At 36.7% G+C, this 16691-nt stretch overlaps 1 protein-coding gene across 1 annotated transcript in view; it reads right to left on the bottom strand.

Moving 5' to 3' along the window:
- The window catches only part of LOC116068889 (zinc finger protein 385D), a 170048-nt gene extending 161973 nt beyond the window's left edge, over positions 1-8075 (bottom strand). The window contains exon 1 of the mRNA XM_031338993.1: positions 8049-8075. The gene's annotated coding sequence lies outside the window, so the exon portion shown is untranslated. The remainder of the gene's footprint in view (positions 1-8048) is intronic.
- Between the last annotated feature and the right edge of the window lie 8616 nt (positions 8076-16691).

Below are 16691 nucleotides of genomic sequence, written 5' to 3'. Positions count from 1 at the left end.
CAAGATGTGCTTCAGTCTCTGCTTCCCTCTGTACTGGCAGCTGAAATGTGGAAGGGCTCAAGCCCAAGTTTCTGCTTTCTTGTCTTAATTGTTTGTTTCAACAAAAGGAAACGTAGCCCTTTGTCTGTTATTTTAATGACAGTAAGGTTTCTGCAATCTCCTAAAAGAAATAGAAGCCAAAGCAGGACAGTGGTGGCACACACCTTTAGTCTTAGCACTTGGGAGGCAGTGGCAGGCAGATTTCTGAGTTCGAGGCCAGGCTAGTCTACAGAGTGAGTTCCAGGAGAGGCAGGGCTACATACACAGAGAAACCCCATCTTGAAGCACCAAAAGAAAAAAAAAAAAAGAAATAGAAGTCCAAAAGACGAATTGAAGATAGTTCAATATTAAGTAGACAGATAACTTTTCAAATTGAGAGTAGTCGTGTTGAGGTGCTCCACTTAATCTGTCCAAGTTTTCAAAGATTACAATCTGAAATATTATATGCAAAATAGGCTATCATACGTGTCATATGTCAAGGAATGTGTCATGAAGTAAAAAAAAAATACAGAACTGAAAAGAAATGTGATCACCTATTTAATGGTAAAAAAGAAATTCAAAGCATTTGCTGATGAAGAGTTTGTAAAGCATTTATGGAGAGAGTGGCAGTTACAATGTATCACCGAAAGGAGGATATTTCTAAAACTGGTTTGTCTCGCCAGACATCAGGCTAGAGAAGAAAGTAGAAACTATATGGGAAGAAGTGTGAAGAATAGAGATGTCCATTTGAAATTTCATGATTTGGTGATGGAGGACAGACAGCACTGATAGCGAAAATGTGCTGAACTCGCGTTTTTACTGGAGGTACTGATGACAAATATTAGTTTACCAAAAAATTGGCTTCTTTGCGATTATTAGAGGACATAACTACAGCACAAGATTCATATACAAAGCATTAAAAAGATGTTAAAATGATTTTTTTGTCCATTGTCCATGGACCTGATTTAGTTTGATGATGTTCCAGTACTATTATATAGTACTGCCTAACTCATGGTCAGTTAAGTATCTTTATGCAATGGTACACCAAGAAAAGTTGGGAACTGGGGAATTAAACATGGTCAGTACCAGGCAAATTGAATTAAATGCCCACCAATCCCAGGAATCTCATAAAAGTATTGATGCTAAGGATGGTGGCATCATTTGCTTTTTGGAAATAAGGTTGTCAAGAAGAGGACTATGCTAAAAAGTTTTTATTGTTTATGGCATGCCATCAAGTCATTTATGGTACGCAAACAAAATTTATGCCAGATTGTAATGATGAGTTTAAGAGTTTTGCATTTTTAGTCAATTTAGCTGCTCATTTAAATATCATCATGAGTATTCAAGGTGAAATCCAAAGGAGAATGACAATGTTTCAAATCATAGCAACATTTCAAAGGAAACTCAAATCTTGGCAGGCTCAGAGTAAGGGAACCAGCAAAGCAACAATTTCACTCATTTCAATATTCTGGCACAATCTAGTCCTGTGAAGGGTAAGAATTACACAGCCTTGTTTTTATGTGACAAAAAATATATTTCAAGATTTACAGGAAAATAATGTTTTGATAAATAAAGGACTCATTTTCAGTCAACCGGTTTTAATCTATCAATTGTTAAGGAATACTTTAATCTGAAGTTCAGCTGAAAAAATTTTTTGATTATGTTAATTTTGTGTGTGTGTGTGTGTGTGTGTGTGTGTGTGTGTGTGTGTGTGTGTGTTTATTTGCTTGTTTGAGCCTGGTGGGTACTACCTACCTACTCAGAAATAAGTATGCCTTATGTCTCAACTGCACTGGATTCACACCATTGCTGTGTGGCAACAGCCACATATGTGAGCAACTATTTTCAAGAAGGAAACATGTTGAATCAAATTAAAACCAGAATATCTTAGAAGCACCTTGATAACTCACTGAGAATCACAATAGTATCTACCCAAATAGTGTTGCCATAGTTTCTCACACACAGAGTCAAATAGCCTATTAGTTTCCTGTTGATCACTTCTTTGGTTTTATAATAAGAAAAATTAACTTTTATCACTTGGATACATTCATGTTTTTCATTAATATGTTTAACAACCTTAGAAGATTCTCGGGGCTGGAGGGATAGATGGATCTGTGGTTAAAAGCACTCTTTGTTCTTCCAGAGGTCCTGAGTTCAGTTCCCAACACCCACATCACAACCATCTGTAATAGGACCTGATGCCCTCTGCCAGTATGTCTAAAGATAGATATAGTGGATTCATTTACATAAAGTAAATAAATAAATCTTTAAAAAAAGAAAAAATTCTCCAAATAAGCAAATGAACAATGAATTAGTAGGGTTATTTATGTGAGGGTTTTTTGTTTTTGTTTTTTTGTTTGTTTGTTTGTTGTTTTTAATCTGTTGGTAATGGATGTCATGAACAAAAAACATATACCAGTTTATATTTTCATCTTCTGTCATTAGTGTTTATTTAGTTTGTGGAGCAAGATAATTATATTTTTATCAAATGAGGTCCAAAGTACCCAAAGAGTTGGGCAATCCTGTTTTATAAGTTCATGCTCAATTTCTTAAGGATAAATGCATATTGTTGATGTAATATTAGACTTTACAATTTCATGCAAATATGTTTTTGTAAACATCATATATTTTATTAAAAGCCAGTTTACAAAATAATATAAATTGATAATGAAACTCTATGTATACAAAAAATACTAAACATTTATGTTGCTTTCATTTTTTACCCATGCCTTAATTTTTATCTTAGAGAATTACTGAAAACTACCTGGGATACCAATAGTTTAAGATAATTAAAATTAACAAATTTGAGAGAGTGGTTACTCCTGTTCTTTTCTCCCTTTCCATTTGATGATGAGAATAGAAGTAAGAAGCAGACCTAGGAGAGCCACAGGTGAGCTAGCAGACCTGGATCTAACGTACCCAATCAAAGAGAAACCAAGTGAAACTTTCAAATTAATATCATCTCCAGTATGTTTTATGAAGTAGAATTTTAAATACATGTACAACATTTTAATAACATATAATACACATGCATAAAAAAACATTCCAGGAGGTTTCTTTCTATCTGCTTTGAATCACTTAAACTGAGAATCTGTTCACTTGAAGAGAACTAGTGAAGTTTTGCTTAATAAACAAAAGCACTTTACAGTGTTTACATTTTCTTACTCAAGGAAAAAGAAATACAATATAATTCATTCTTCTATTAATTTCTTGTGAGTGAGAAAAAAATCACTCAATAAGCTTGTCAGAGAAAACAATTTTCTCAAATCATTTATTTCATGAAGTTTTCTTTAATGTATTATCTGATAAAATACCATGATAATTAGTAGCTTTAGAAGCCACCTATATTGAATATATGAACATAAGCTTCTGGAGAGTCCTATTTGCCTGCTACAGTGTCATCATTTAAGAACACACAGGATAGCTTTAGTGTTGTTAGCCTACACTACAATCACATCCTGACCTTAATTTATCAGGCATTGCATGCCTTCAAGATCCTCCCAGTTTGCCCCATGTCTTCCTGACTGGCAGTTCACTCAGAGTCTCTCTTATATTCCATTATCCTTCCCAGAAACCAGTAGCATTGGTTTGTGACTTCTCCACTATCCATCTACAACTTTTCTTATTATAAGTTTCCATCTTAGATTAAATAAATTTGGGGATTTTCATCTCTTTTGATTGTTATGGGGTACTTTCATTAGCTGCTGCTAAAACCTGATGCTCTTCAAATATGGACTCCAGTTTCTAATTAGCAGCAGGTAAAGTAGCTAATCTATTTGAGTCTGATTATTTATAAACTAGATGATAGCAGGATGTGACTTATAGGATGTTATAGAGATTCAGTAAGGTTATTTTTGTCAAGGAGTAAATTATTATAGTTTTTGTCACATAACATGTTATAATGATCACTTGTAATCCATAATAGTTTTCTTGATTTGTCCAAGGAAATAAAATCACTACCTAGACATCCTACTGACTTCTACTCTTTTTTAAAATTTGTTCATTTGTTCATATGTGAGTATGAGTATATATCTATGTGCACATGTGTGCATGTGAATGTCCCTGTGTGTGTGTTTGTGTGAGTGTATATGGCATGCACATAAAAGCCAGAAAATAACAAGCAGGAGTCAGTTCTCTCCTTCCATACTACAGGTCCTGGGGATGAAACTCAGATCCTCAGGGTTGGCCACAAGCACCTTCACCTGCTAAGTCCTATCATCTTTTCTAGTTTCTAATTTGATTAATTATCTATAAATTCTCTTACAAGATACTGCTCACATTATAAATAATATTATTCCCCACTACCTCAGTGACCTTTTACTTAATATGATCAGTGTGCTTAGAAAAAAATACACATCTTAAAACTATAAACAAACCCCAAGAAAACAAGTTATTTATGTCTTGAGTTGGCAATGATTCAGCGGCCATTATATCACTCTCTCCTAGTTTGCTCTTTTAAACATATTCATATTTTCTCAGAGAATGCCTTTTTCAGGCTTCATAACAACAAATAATTATTGCATTATGTGTAATATTTGGCTCTTTATGAAAGAAAAATTAAAAGTATATACCTGGAGAAAAGCTTTTGTTAGCTTAAATTTCTGTTCCAAAATCAAATCTCTTAGAAATGACTGAAACAGTGACTTCTATTTTAAGATTCAAATCCCACCAACAGGTAACTTTGGGAATAAAACTGATTCCATTTTCTTGTAAGTAGAAAAAAGTTAGAATCTGTCAATCAAAGCACAAAACTTCCACCAGGGAAAGCATTCTAGAACACATAAGATGAACACACATTGATCTAAATCAAATGAAAAATGGGTCACCCAGGCAGGCCCCTTTCTTGGTGTGCTTTGTTTCCTGTCCTGAGTAAGGGGTAGCTAGGGCTGAAAGACCCTACATAGTAGCCTCTGACTTCTGTTTGCTGACCCTTGCATGACCTCAGTGTGTCCCTGTGCATCTACAACCATCAGTGTAGTAGCTAGCAGTCTCACCAGGTCACTTCTCCTGCTACTACAGCGCATTCTCCCATTGTCCTTCATTTTCTGACAACTATCAACCAGTCCTATTTAATTTATTTCACTTGCTTTGGAGAGGAAACTCTTAGAACTGGTACATTTGTAGAGAGGTATGAGGACTTAAATTTCCCTCCTCCTTTTTTTTTCCTTTTCTAGTTTCATTAACTGTTCTTTAAAATGTTTCTGGCTCCCATTCTTTCACCTTACTTCCAAGATAAATCTTGCTTTTCATTTTTAAATTTCCCACATAACCTTAAATCAGACCCAAATAAGAACCTACACATCCAAAGCAACTTCTGAAATATATATGTCTCTATCCTTTCTAAACAAAGTTCTGTAACTGGCATCTTTCTTCCACTAGGTAGCTGAATAGGAAAAGTGTGAACAAAGTATATGCCATGTCTCATTCTGTCTTGCTTTTATTATAATCTTTCTTAGTTCAACTCTACCCTACTCCAAACATAAGCATACCTGTGTGCACAAACACACGTACATATACAATCCATCTGAATACTTGTAAAGATCTTAGTATGTTTAAAATTACTTTAACAATTTGGAAAAATAATATCTATCATAATTGGCCATAAAATGAAAGAGCTAAATATACAATAGTTCTAGAAACAGAAAGATAGGCATATCTTTAAAAGGAGAAAAGTGTCAGGGTTTGGGTAATGTTGTAGACTCTGTGATTTTCTGAGAGCTTTCTATAGGTATAAAGACCACACTGGCTGGTCCTTACTGTCAACACCTGTGTTCAAGAGTAAAGCTGAATATTCATCAGAGTGGACATGAAATAAAATTGTTGTGCCTGTGTGGAGAGAACAGACAAGTAGTTTGCTCTGGCACTGATGATGCAAAGCACTGGGAGTCTTCAGAAACTCCAATATCTAGGAAGAAGAGGTTGAGGAGAAACAGGATGAGAAGAAGAGGATGAGGAGAAACAGGATGAGAAGAAGAGGATGAGGAGAAACAGGATGAGGAGGAGGAGGGGGAGGGGAAGGAGAGGGAAACAAAGACTAGGAAAGGATCCAGGCAGTGGAGACTGATTTGCACAGAGGTGTTTTGGACTGAAGCCACCAGGGATGGTGCTGCTGGAGGACAAGCATACCCCCACTCCTGTCACAGCTTCTAAGAATCTCTTGGTTGATTCTGCCTCTTGGTTGATGCTAGGGTCAGCAAAATGATTCCAATGGCACTAATGGCTCTTGTAAAAAGAGTCTAAGCTAGAAGATGTTGAGGCTGGGGAAAGTCAACTGAAGTGAGAAAAGGTAAGACATACTGTAGGGGTGACAAAGGAAGCTGGATAGTGTGTAACCTGAGCTCTTCATAGAAACTGTGTTGTAAGCATGGTGATCAGTCAGACAGAAAAAGGACCAAAGAAAAACACAAGCAAGGTTTAATGTATAGGACTTCCTCTATCTTGACTTATCTCAAAAAATATTTTTATACTTTTAAATCAATTGAATCCCATTCAATTCTTCTGGCCATGACTTATAAAATGAAGATGCAATGCAAACTCATGACCTCAGGCAGAAGTATCTTCTGAGGTTAACTTTTGGGAATAATGATAATATCAGACATGTACTTAACAAAATACTATGTAAACATACCTATGTGGGCCAGAGGAGTCAAAGCACAAAGTTAAATTGCTTACTTGTTATCACAAGTAAAATGCATGGTTTATTAAATGTTGAGGCAGTGAGTGTGTTTGTGTGTATGTATGTGAATGTATGCATGTGTATGTGAGTGCATGTGTGTGTGCCAGATGTGTAGGCCAGAGGACAAGCTCAAGTGTCATTTTGGGAGATGTTTTCCAATAGGTTTGAGACAGGGTCACTCACTGCCCTGGACTCATTATTTAGGCTAGCCAATGAATACAAGACATCCTGCTAGCTAGGTCTCCTTAATTCTCAGATTACTGGTACATTTTTATGTATATCTAGGGACTGAATTCAGGTCCTAAGGTAACCCATACCACGTGAGCTGATTCACAGGTTCACATCTTTACTCTTTGTAGTTGCAGGTACCACAAAACCCTGCGTTGGACAACCATTGCAAGTGCCTTGAACATACAGTTTCATCTTTACTCATCCACCTGATTTATCCTTCAAGCCCTAGTTCTAGATTATAAAATAGAAAAGCAGGAGCTGAGTTATGGCTCAGTGGTTAATAATCTATATTACTCTGACAGAGGACACAAGCTGGCCTCCCAGCATCCATATACAACAGTTTACAACTCCAGCTTCAAGTGTCTCAAATGCATATGGCTTCTGTGTGCATAGCACTCATCTGAATATATGCACACACAGATACACAGATAAAACGTAATTTAAAGGTAATGAAGATAAATATTAAATTTTAAGAAAGTAGGACACTTACTGTAAATGCATGGTGAACGCCAGTCTTCCTCTAGCAATAGGCTAATCTCCAGAATCACTATCCATCTCTAAAGCCATGTTCAAAGAAATCCAGAAAACTACAGCACTCTGCTCACATGAGAAAATAAATGGTTCTCACCAAATCACATCTCACCAAACTAGCTTAAGTGGAATAAATATGAATAAAACCCCTAATGAAGAGAATTGACATCACTTTCAGATACAATCTGGACCAAAAAAAAGACAACCATAGAGGTCCTTCAATGATGTTTCTGAAATCGCCAGTGTACCTCATACTTTAGATTTTAACACATCCCACTGGATGTTTTTCTACTCATTTTGAATTTAGCATCTTATGATAAGAATAATTTGGATATCTGAGTTATTTTGCAAAACAAAGGAATCATTCTATTTACAAGAATTAGCAATTTAAAAGCTTTATCTTAAGCATCATGAACATTTAGTACAGCTCACAGGGATCTCTTCTCTTCACCTTCCCATGGAAAGAAATGAATGACACAGGAACTAGTTTTGTTAGGTACCTCTAAATTTTAGTCTAGCACCTAAAATATTTCAGTAGTTTTGTAACAATATTAAAAGGACAAATAAATTCAGAAATCAAAGAGATCAATACCTCACAAGCCCCACTATTCAGCTTAAACAGCAAGGGAGCCTTGTAGCAGTAAGAGTTCTCAAGTCTTCTGAAGTCTGAAATTTTCAATTCACAGACCCCCACTATGACATAGTCCGAAGGAACATTATCACCAAGGTTATATGTGTCTCTTTCTTAGAAATGATGCTATGAAGGAGTGGGAGGTCTGCTACAGAAGGTTCTGGCATGGCTCAGCTTTTATTCTTTTCCCAGTTCCTTCTTCTTTTTGCAAGTGAAGAGAATTCTCAAGGACAATGGTGGGGGGAGGTAGTGAGAATGTGGCTTGAGAACTTGCTGTGATTTCTTCCTCCACTTGTATTCTTGGAAATACCTAGCTTAGTGTTTAAAAGTTCCCATGGGGTCACTAATTTTGAGCAATTACAAGTCTTGCTTTTATCATAGGTATCATAGATTTTTTTCAGTGTTTTTCAGATGTCATTGTAAATCTGGAATCTTAATAAATGATAACTAACCATGATGATATAAAAACAAAACAACAAAACACCAATGATCTACAACCAAAGCTGTTTGAATAATACTTCTTGTTTAAAAATAAGTTTTAGTTAAAAGCTTAATCAACTAGTTATAATTTATGACCTAATTAATGAGGCTTCATCTATTTCCACGATGGGAACACTCACAGAGTGTTATCATGTGACATTTCCACACTCTAAGTCCTGCAATTCACACTGCATGGTATTGTTAGATGGAGAAAACGATGTTCCTGAAATTGAAAAAGGTGTAAGAGTTAGAAACAGTTATCTAAGACAAGTGAGACATTCTATTCTATTCCAACAAGAAAAATACAGAATGCAGAAAGGACAGAAAATTATAGACAAGTTTAGGGGGAGTGAGAAAATGAGATTGTTTTCTGACTGCTGGAGGAAATAAAGAACACTTCAGTGAGGAACAGTGCGAAGTTCAGACTTGAGGGTTAAAAAAGACCTTAAATGAGCAAAGAAATCAACAAAGGAAAATGGATAGATGGATGGATGAATAAATGGATAGATGGATAAATGGATGGATGGATGGATGGATGGATGGATGGATGCACATGTAAGTTGCAGTCTATGCAGCAAAGATCTGAATTATGTTTCGGAATGGGTGAACAAGAGTACAATAATTAGCATCACAACTGTGCAACATGACCTTATCACATACAAACAAGGTGCAAGGACAAAAAGAGCTGCAAAACAAATAATTCCTATTATTTCATATGTCTATGACCTTGTATGGAGTCTCAGTCATAGCCATCCTATGGCACATTTGGAAGGAATATAGGTTAGGTAGGACACATTCCTGTAAGGTTGAATCCAGCCAGCATGTCAATACATGGCTAAAGAGGGGAAAACAGGAATGAGACAAAACCTACTAAACATGGTCTACATGAAAACTAATGAATGAAGAGCGAAAGGTGCCCTGGAAGAAGGGTCATGCACCTGCAAAGAGGAAGAGTTAATGGTGGGGGGTGGGGCTGGAGAAAGGGTTCAGTGATTATGGGTAACTGCTACTCATCTAGAGAACAAAAAGGTTTTCCCTATAGTGCCACGCCCACTTGCCTACTTCAGTAAAGTCTGCAGTATCAGGATGAACAACAATATGAACTAACTAGTACCCTCAGAGCTTCCAGGGACTAAACCACCAACCAAACAGTACACATGGTGGGACTTATGGCTCCAGCTGCACATGTAGAAAAGGATGGCCTTGTCGGTCACCAATGCGAGGAGAGGCCCTTTGCCCAATGTAGGGGAATGCCAGGACCAGGAAGCGGGAGTGGGTGAGTGGGTGAGCAGCGGGAGGGGTGAGAGGATGGGGGGTTTTGGAGAGGAAATCAGGAAAGGGGATAACATTTGAAATGTAAATAAAGAAAACATCTAATTAAAAAAAAGGAAAAAAAAAAAAGAGTGTTAATCCCAAAGATGGGAGAAGAAAGGCCATTTACCCAAATTATAATGGCCAATTTAGTAAAACAGGCAACTAATTAAAGCAAGTTTGTCTCTCTGCCCGCTTCTGTGTGTGTATGTGCTGTGTATGTGTATGCATGTGTATGTGTAGTGTATACAAGTTGTTTATACCTAAGGAGGGTTCCAAAGCTCAGTGTTAAATGTAAGAAAGAAAAGCTTCTATAACTCAGTGGTAGGAATTGTACAAGTGGGGGATTTGGTGGGATAAATAGGTAGGGTTACAAGAGCAGGACATAAGCATAACACATTAGTCCCTCCTGAAACAAAGACAAGGTTGCAAGGTGGCATAACAAGAAGTAACCATATAAAATTTTGAAATAATAATAGTGTTGCAAGATGGTTATACACAACATTGAGTGGGAGTGAGGTAAGAGAAAGACATGATTGGCATTCCTGGTACATGCAGTACATAACCAATTGTAGTTAAGGTTACATGTAGGGCATAGAATTTTAATATAAACAGGAATGAACCAAGTTTGTCTTCACAGTAAGACAGCTTAAGCCTAAGATGGATATATATATATCCATCTCTCTCTCTCTCTATATATATATGCATATGTACATATATAGATAGATAGATAAGGGAGAGAGAGAGGGAGAGAGGGGGAGAGAGAGAGAAAGAGAAAGAGAGAGAGAGAGAGAGAGAGAGAGAGAGAGAGAGAGAGAGAGAGAGAGAGAAGACTATTTAAAATTTCCAGCAAGAGATGGTAGATGGCTCACGGGATTAAAGGCATGTCTATCAAGCATAATGACCTAGTTGGAGCTCAAGGAACCCCATGTTGGAAAGAGAGAATTAATTTGTACAACTTGTCCTCTGATTTCCACATACATGACATGGTAAATACACACACACACTCATTCACTGAAAATGTAATAAAAGGAACTTTCAAGTAAAAGTACACATGATAGTTTTGCATTCTCCGATTTCCAAATGGAATCCTTTCCAATCTGATTTAAACTTTTCTTGCAAGATAATACAAGCAATTGTGCCAATCAGTACTAATTATAGAAAACTAGTTAGTATAAAATAAATCAAATTATACTTATTTATCAGGGTCCAATGACTAAATTCAATATGCTTTATCAGTATTTATTGTGACAATTTTGAAGTAGAGTTTTCCAATACAGAAAAAAATATGTTCATAAAATAGTTTATGAAGACACTATAATCATTTCTTTTATTTCTGTTTATGAAGGAAAATAAAAGCACTATAATCAACCAACAATTTCAAGTCAATTATAAACTTTTATTCTGGACAAATGTGAGTGATTCCTTTGAACTTGCTAATTGATCAAGATTTTAAGACTAGAGCTATTCAGTATTTTAAAGTTTGAATTTCTATGGTGGGTAGCAAACTTTTAAAATTTGAATATTTAAAGATAGTCACAGAACAAAGCATTAACTTTTTTTTTTTTTTTTGAAGTTCAATAATTCAACCTGGGAGCTGAAGCAACACTCTCAGAATATGGAGACTAAGGAAATTTCTATACTTTCTTTTGATTTATCACCTGAAAAAAATCAATGAGGACCAGAAGCAGAGTTAAAAATCTGTCTATGGGATGGTAATGATACTTTCATAAGCCTATCCAGTGAAACAAAAGAACAGGGAATGATACCTGAGCACTACATTAGTGTTGTCCTATTATACAGACAGTTGAAATCGTCAGTTTAGTTCCACAGGTTCTAAATCAAGCCTGTGCTGAGGTGTTATTGTGTAGGAGGCTACTGAAGGCAAACTCCTCACTTTCCAGAAAGGACATGAAAGGGGCGGAAGGAGAAGGAACCAGAACTCTGTTGCAAAGACCTGAAATCCTCCCACTAGGCCGCACCTATTTCCAGTACTTTTCATTTATACATTGGGCTGGGCACTAAGCTTTTAGCACGTGGAACATCTACCTAACTAAGCAAATAGTAAGAGAGAGTAATAAGGAAGGCCTATGAATCTGATTTGCACATTCTTAGGACTTGGAACATTGCAGTAGTTTACTACGTATTGTTTTGTTTTATTTGCTTTTGAGACAGGGTGTCTCAAGTTCTGTAGGTTGACCTGAAACTAGTTATGCAGCTATAATGGTTTGCATTATCAACCTTATAGGACCTAGAAATTACCTTGTAGAAAAATCTCTGAGCATGTCTATGAAGGATAATCTTCAGGAGGCTGATTGAGGATGGAAGACACATCCTAAATATAGACAGCATCATCTCTGGATTACAAATACTAGGAGAATTGAGTATCAGAGTTCATCTATTCTGCTTTTGAACTGTGGATACACTGACAAGCTGCCTCGTGCTCTTAATGTCATGCTTTCCCTCCAAGATTGAGCATACATTCAAACTCTGAGCCCAAACAAATCTTTTATCTCGCATTAGTTATCGTAAGAAAAATATTTCACCAACACAATAGTCATGTGTCTTAGTTATGGTTTCCACTACAGTGAAGAGACACCATGACCAAGGCAACTCTTATAAAGCACATTTAATTGAGGCTGGCTTACAGGTTGAGAGGCTCAATCCATTTCATCACAGTTGGAAACATAGAAGTATCCATGAAGGCATAATGGTAGAGATGCTGAAAGTTCTACATCTTGTTCCCAATGCAAACAAAGAGACTGTCCTTCAAACAGCTAGGAGGAGGGTCTCAAAACCTATCCCCTCAGTGACACACTTCCTCCAACAAGGCCACATCTACTCCAACAGGGCCACACCTCCTAATAGTACCACTCCCTGAGACAAGTATACTCAAACCACCACACATAGGAACCCCTTAAACTTTTGATCAAACTGCCTCCATCACTTGTGTGCTTGCATTACTGGTATCCATCTCCATACACAGTTTGTGAAGTACTGGTGAGAGAATCCAGGGCTCATGCATATACTGCCTGAGCTACATCTTCAGCCTGATATCATATTGTTTGTGGATGGCACCCAAGGTTCTGTGAGTGTTAATAGTGTGGATTTTATAGGGAACAGATAAACTAGCAGGCCCACATCCTTTTCTTTTTGAACTTCATTTTAGGACTATTTCTAAGGTATATGGAGCAGTAAGAGAGCAAACAGAGCAGCCACTCAGGGCAGTATATTGAAATAAACCAAGATTTAAGAAAGTCGAGCAGACTAACTAGTGAAATTCATCAGTCCCTTCCTCCTCCAACATCTACAAAAGACAGCTTAATCTGAGCCATATCTGATGAGTATAAATTGCAGGAGAATAAGAACCTGTTTAAATCCTGAGCAAAACTCAATAGAAAATTTGATTAGAAGTCTGTGAGAAAGCTACTATTTTTATTAATTATATTTTTAGAATAGTTTACATTTATATCTTTAATTATATCTGTGTCCCATTGATAGAAACAAATTAATAACTTATTTGAGAATTGACAGTTTTTCTAAGTGCAGTGACCTGGTTATCCTTTATTGAAGAAATCATCTAGAATGGGGTAGAAAGTCATTTGCATCCATCTCCTTGGTAGGAAACCTAAGGTATTTCCCTCTGTTAAGCAGAAGATAAACCATAGGCCAGCACATCTGAATTCTTCCTGCTGACTCATTTGCATGAATAAAGGAAAACATTCAAAACCTCCAAGAAGATTTAAAAACAGCAGCTAATTAGGCCATTTGTGCAAATTCATTAGCATGAACATTTCCAATTGATTAGCACAAAGTGTTACAAGGAAACCTCAAGAGGAAAAAGACTAACCTGCAAGCTTCAGCTTGAAGGCTGCTCTACCAAGATGGAGAGCTCCCCACCCCACCCCCAGGAAAGAGACTATGAAGTTAAGAGCAGTAGCTGGTTTCTTTTACAAAGAAAATCTAAAAAGAAGTTTAAAAAGTGACTACCAGCTAATTCTGAGCACTCAGTGAGCACATTAGAGCAAAGCTTCACGTTTACAAAGTCCCTGCATGGGAAATTGCTATGGGAAAGCAATCATTCACCCTAATTGTTCGTAAAACACTACTATTGTCTTATAAACAAACACAAATGAACAAATAAATCACTTGCATTGCTCAAAAGCAGGCAAAAATGCTTCGCTCTCTGGTAAACCAAGTAACAGAGTGACCTTCGTTACCTAAAAGATGCTTTCCTGTCAAGGGGCAATCAGAAGTGCCTTTCCATGAAAACCTGACTCAATTGGGCTGCACTGTGCGGATGATGATGTACTCTAACCGGGTCTGATATTCTTTTAAAATCAGATTCATCACACCATCCCCAGTAGCGTGCACACTAGTCCTATTGGTGAGCAAGCCTGTGATCCCAATGTTTGGTAGGAAGACAGGGAAGGATCATCCTAGCCTACTCAGTGATCTTTCAGTGAGTGTAAAACTCTGTCAAAAGAAAAAAGAAAAAGAAAAGAAAAAAAATAAGATCTGTCTAGCAGTCTTTGGAAGGTTGAAAGTATGGGCAGGAAGAATAAAGAGATTGGTCATTGCTGCTACTCCTTTAGAAGATGTAGAGAACAAGGCTGCAGTCTGTGGCCCTAGTGCAGGATTACCTGGCAGCACAAACACAAGTAGAACATGTGCCCTCTGGGTCCTGGCATATAGTGCTTGTCCTCAAGTGCTTCGAACAGTTCTTTGGATCACACTTAAATCACTAAACATGATTGTAAGTCACTTTAGAATTCTATTCCATTACTCTGTCCCCATAGATAAAAAGAACTCCTCAGGACAAGAATTCCAGCTCCATCTCAGAGTGGCCTGACTGCTACTCAGAAAAGAAGAGCAACAACCAGAGAAAAAGGAAGAAAAGAACAGGAACTCTAGTGAGCAGTGTAGAACATCTTCAACTTCAATTTTGGGTAACAAAATTGAATGTGGGGGTCCTGAAAAGCTTTATAGACTTAATATTGTTGAACATAAAATTACCAAAAGTTAATTGAAAGTCAATGTGTAAGGCACTGAATATTTTTGGCAGAGCTTGGCCATGATGCCATTCACAGCTTCCCTGGAGGCTTGGATCTGAGTTCTGAACATGCATGTACTCTACTATTGCCCATATTATAGCCATGTCATACAATACCAATGAATACTGACTGATACTCCCTGGCTCAGATTCCTGAACCATGTATGCTATAAATTGTAGTATTGTTATTTTATGGACAAAATTTTCTGCTCTTACAATGTGGATTTGGAAAAAGAAAAAACAAGCTTTAAGTAGTTTCCTACCACTGATCTCTATCATTACTTATCTTTGGATTATAATGGAATTTTGATTTTAAAATTTTCTGTTTGAATTGGGGGCTTTACTACCATAAAAACTAGTAATAACTCATTGAAGTATCACTAAGTGTGTCTCTACCTTTTATATTGTGCATTTATATAAAATAGGGTTGTTGGCTTTCATTAAACTACATTATCAATGACTCTGAAAAAAGTTTGAGGATATCATCCTTCAATACCAAAGGGTCAGCAAACATTTAATTCTGATATTTTTCATTGCGAACCAAGCCTTTAACAGTTGAGCCATCTCTCCATCCCCATTTAATTCTTTATGTAAAAGTAGACAAGTATATCTATCACATTAATATGCAAACTTGCTTTCCTCTTAAACAAAAGGTAAAATAATATGTAGTCATGCATATTATGAGAGAGTTGTAAAATAAATTTCATTATGATATATTAACAATGGCTGTTGTATTTGTATATCTATTTTATGTATCTTATACCCAAGGCCACATAAAAATGGAAAGGAAAAGTGAGGAAGCCCTCAGTTAATGTCCATGAGTAATAGCCGTGTGGATAGTGACCCATCAGGGAAGAAGGAGGGGAAATAAGGCCATGCCTGGGAGTAGAGACTCTGCTCTACACTTAGATACACTTTGAAAAAGTAATTAGTAGCTTAAGCAGGAAAGAAACTAGGTTGAAAGACTCTGCAGAGTGAACTTGAACTTCAACAGGCAAGGAAATGAGGTCACTTACTATAGAAGATTAAATTCCCAAAGCAGGTAGAGGCAAAGGAAGGAGACAAAAGGGAGCAACTTTAGTAGACCTTATAAAACATATCTGATTAAATTTATTATTTATTTGTGGAGAAAAGGAAATGTGAAAGTAAGAGGGAAACTTTGAAAAATTAAATTTGCTTTTTGGCAGTTTTGCATATGTAAGCAATGTGTTTTTGTAAGGTTCCATGATTAGTTGAAGAATGATATCCCAAACTCAAATAGCATGTAAACACCGAGTGTTTTATTCTGAAGTCAGGACTGGAACTCAAGCAGGTCAGAAAGCAGGAGCTGATGCAGAGGACATGGAGGGATGTTACTGGCTTGCTTCCCTGGCTTGCTCAGCTTGCTTTCTTATAAAACCCAAGACTGCCAGCCCAGGGATGGTACCACCCACAAGGGGCCCTTCTCCCTTGATCACTAATTGAAAAAAATGCCTTTAAATTGGGACTTATGGAGGCATTTCCTCAATTTAAGCTCCTTTCTCTGTGATAACTCCAGCTTGTGTCAAGTTGACACAAAACCAGACAGTATAATTGATCCCTTGTCAAATTGACACACAAACACATCACTATTAAGCCTCAACCCTTACTTTCTTATTCATCCCCAAGATCTAAATAACTTTAAAAGTCCCACAATCTTTGCAAATTCTTAAAATTTCAATCCCTTTAAAATATCCAATCTCTTTTAAAATTCAAAGTGTTTTTATAATTAAAAGTCTCTT

Source organism: Mastomys coucha, unplaced genomic scaffold (assembly GCF_008632895.1).
Source record: "Mastomys coucha isolate ucsf_1 unplaced genomic scaffold, UCSF_Mcou_1 pScaffold22, whole genome shotgun sequence".
Lineage (NCBI taxonomy): Eukaryota > Metazoa > Chordata > Mammalia > Rodentia > Muridae > Mastomys > Mastomys coucha.
Note: the sequence above shows the minus strand (reverse complement) of the source record. Positions and strands in the feature narration are given on the sequence as shown.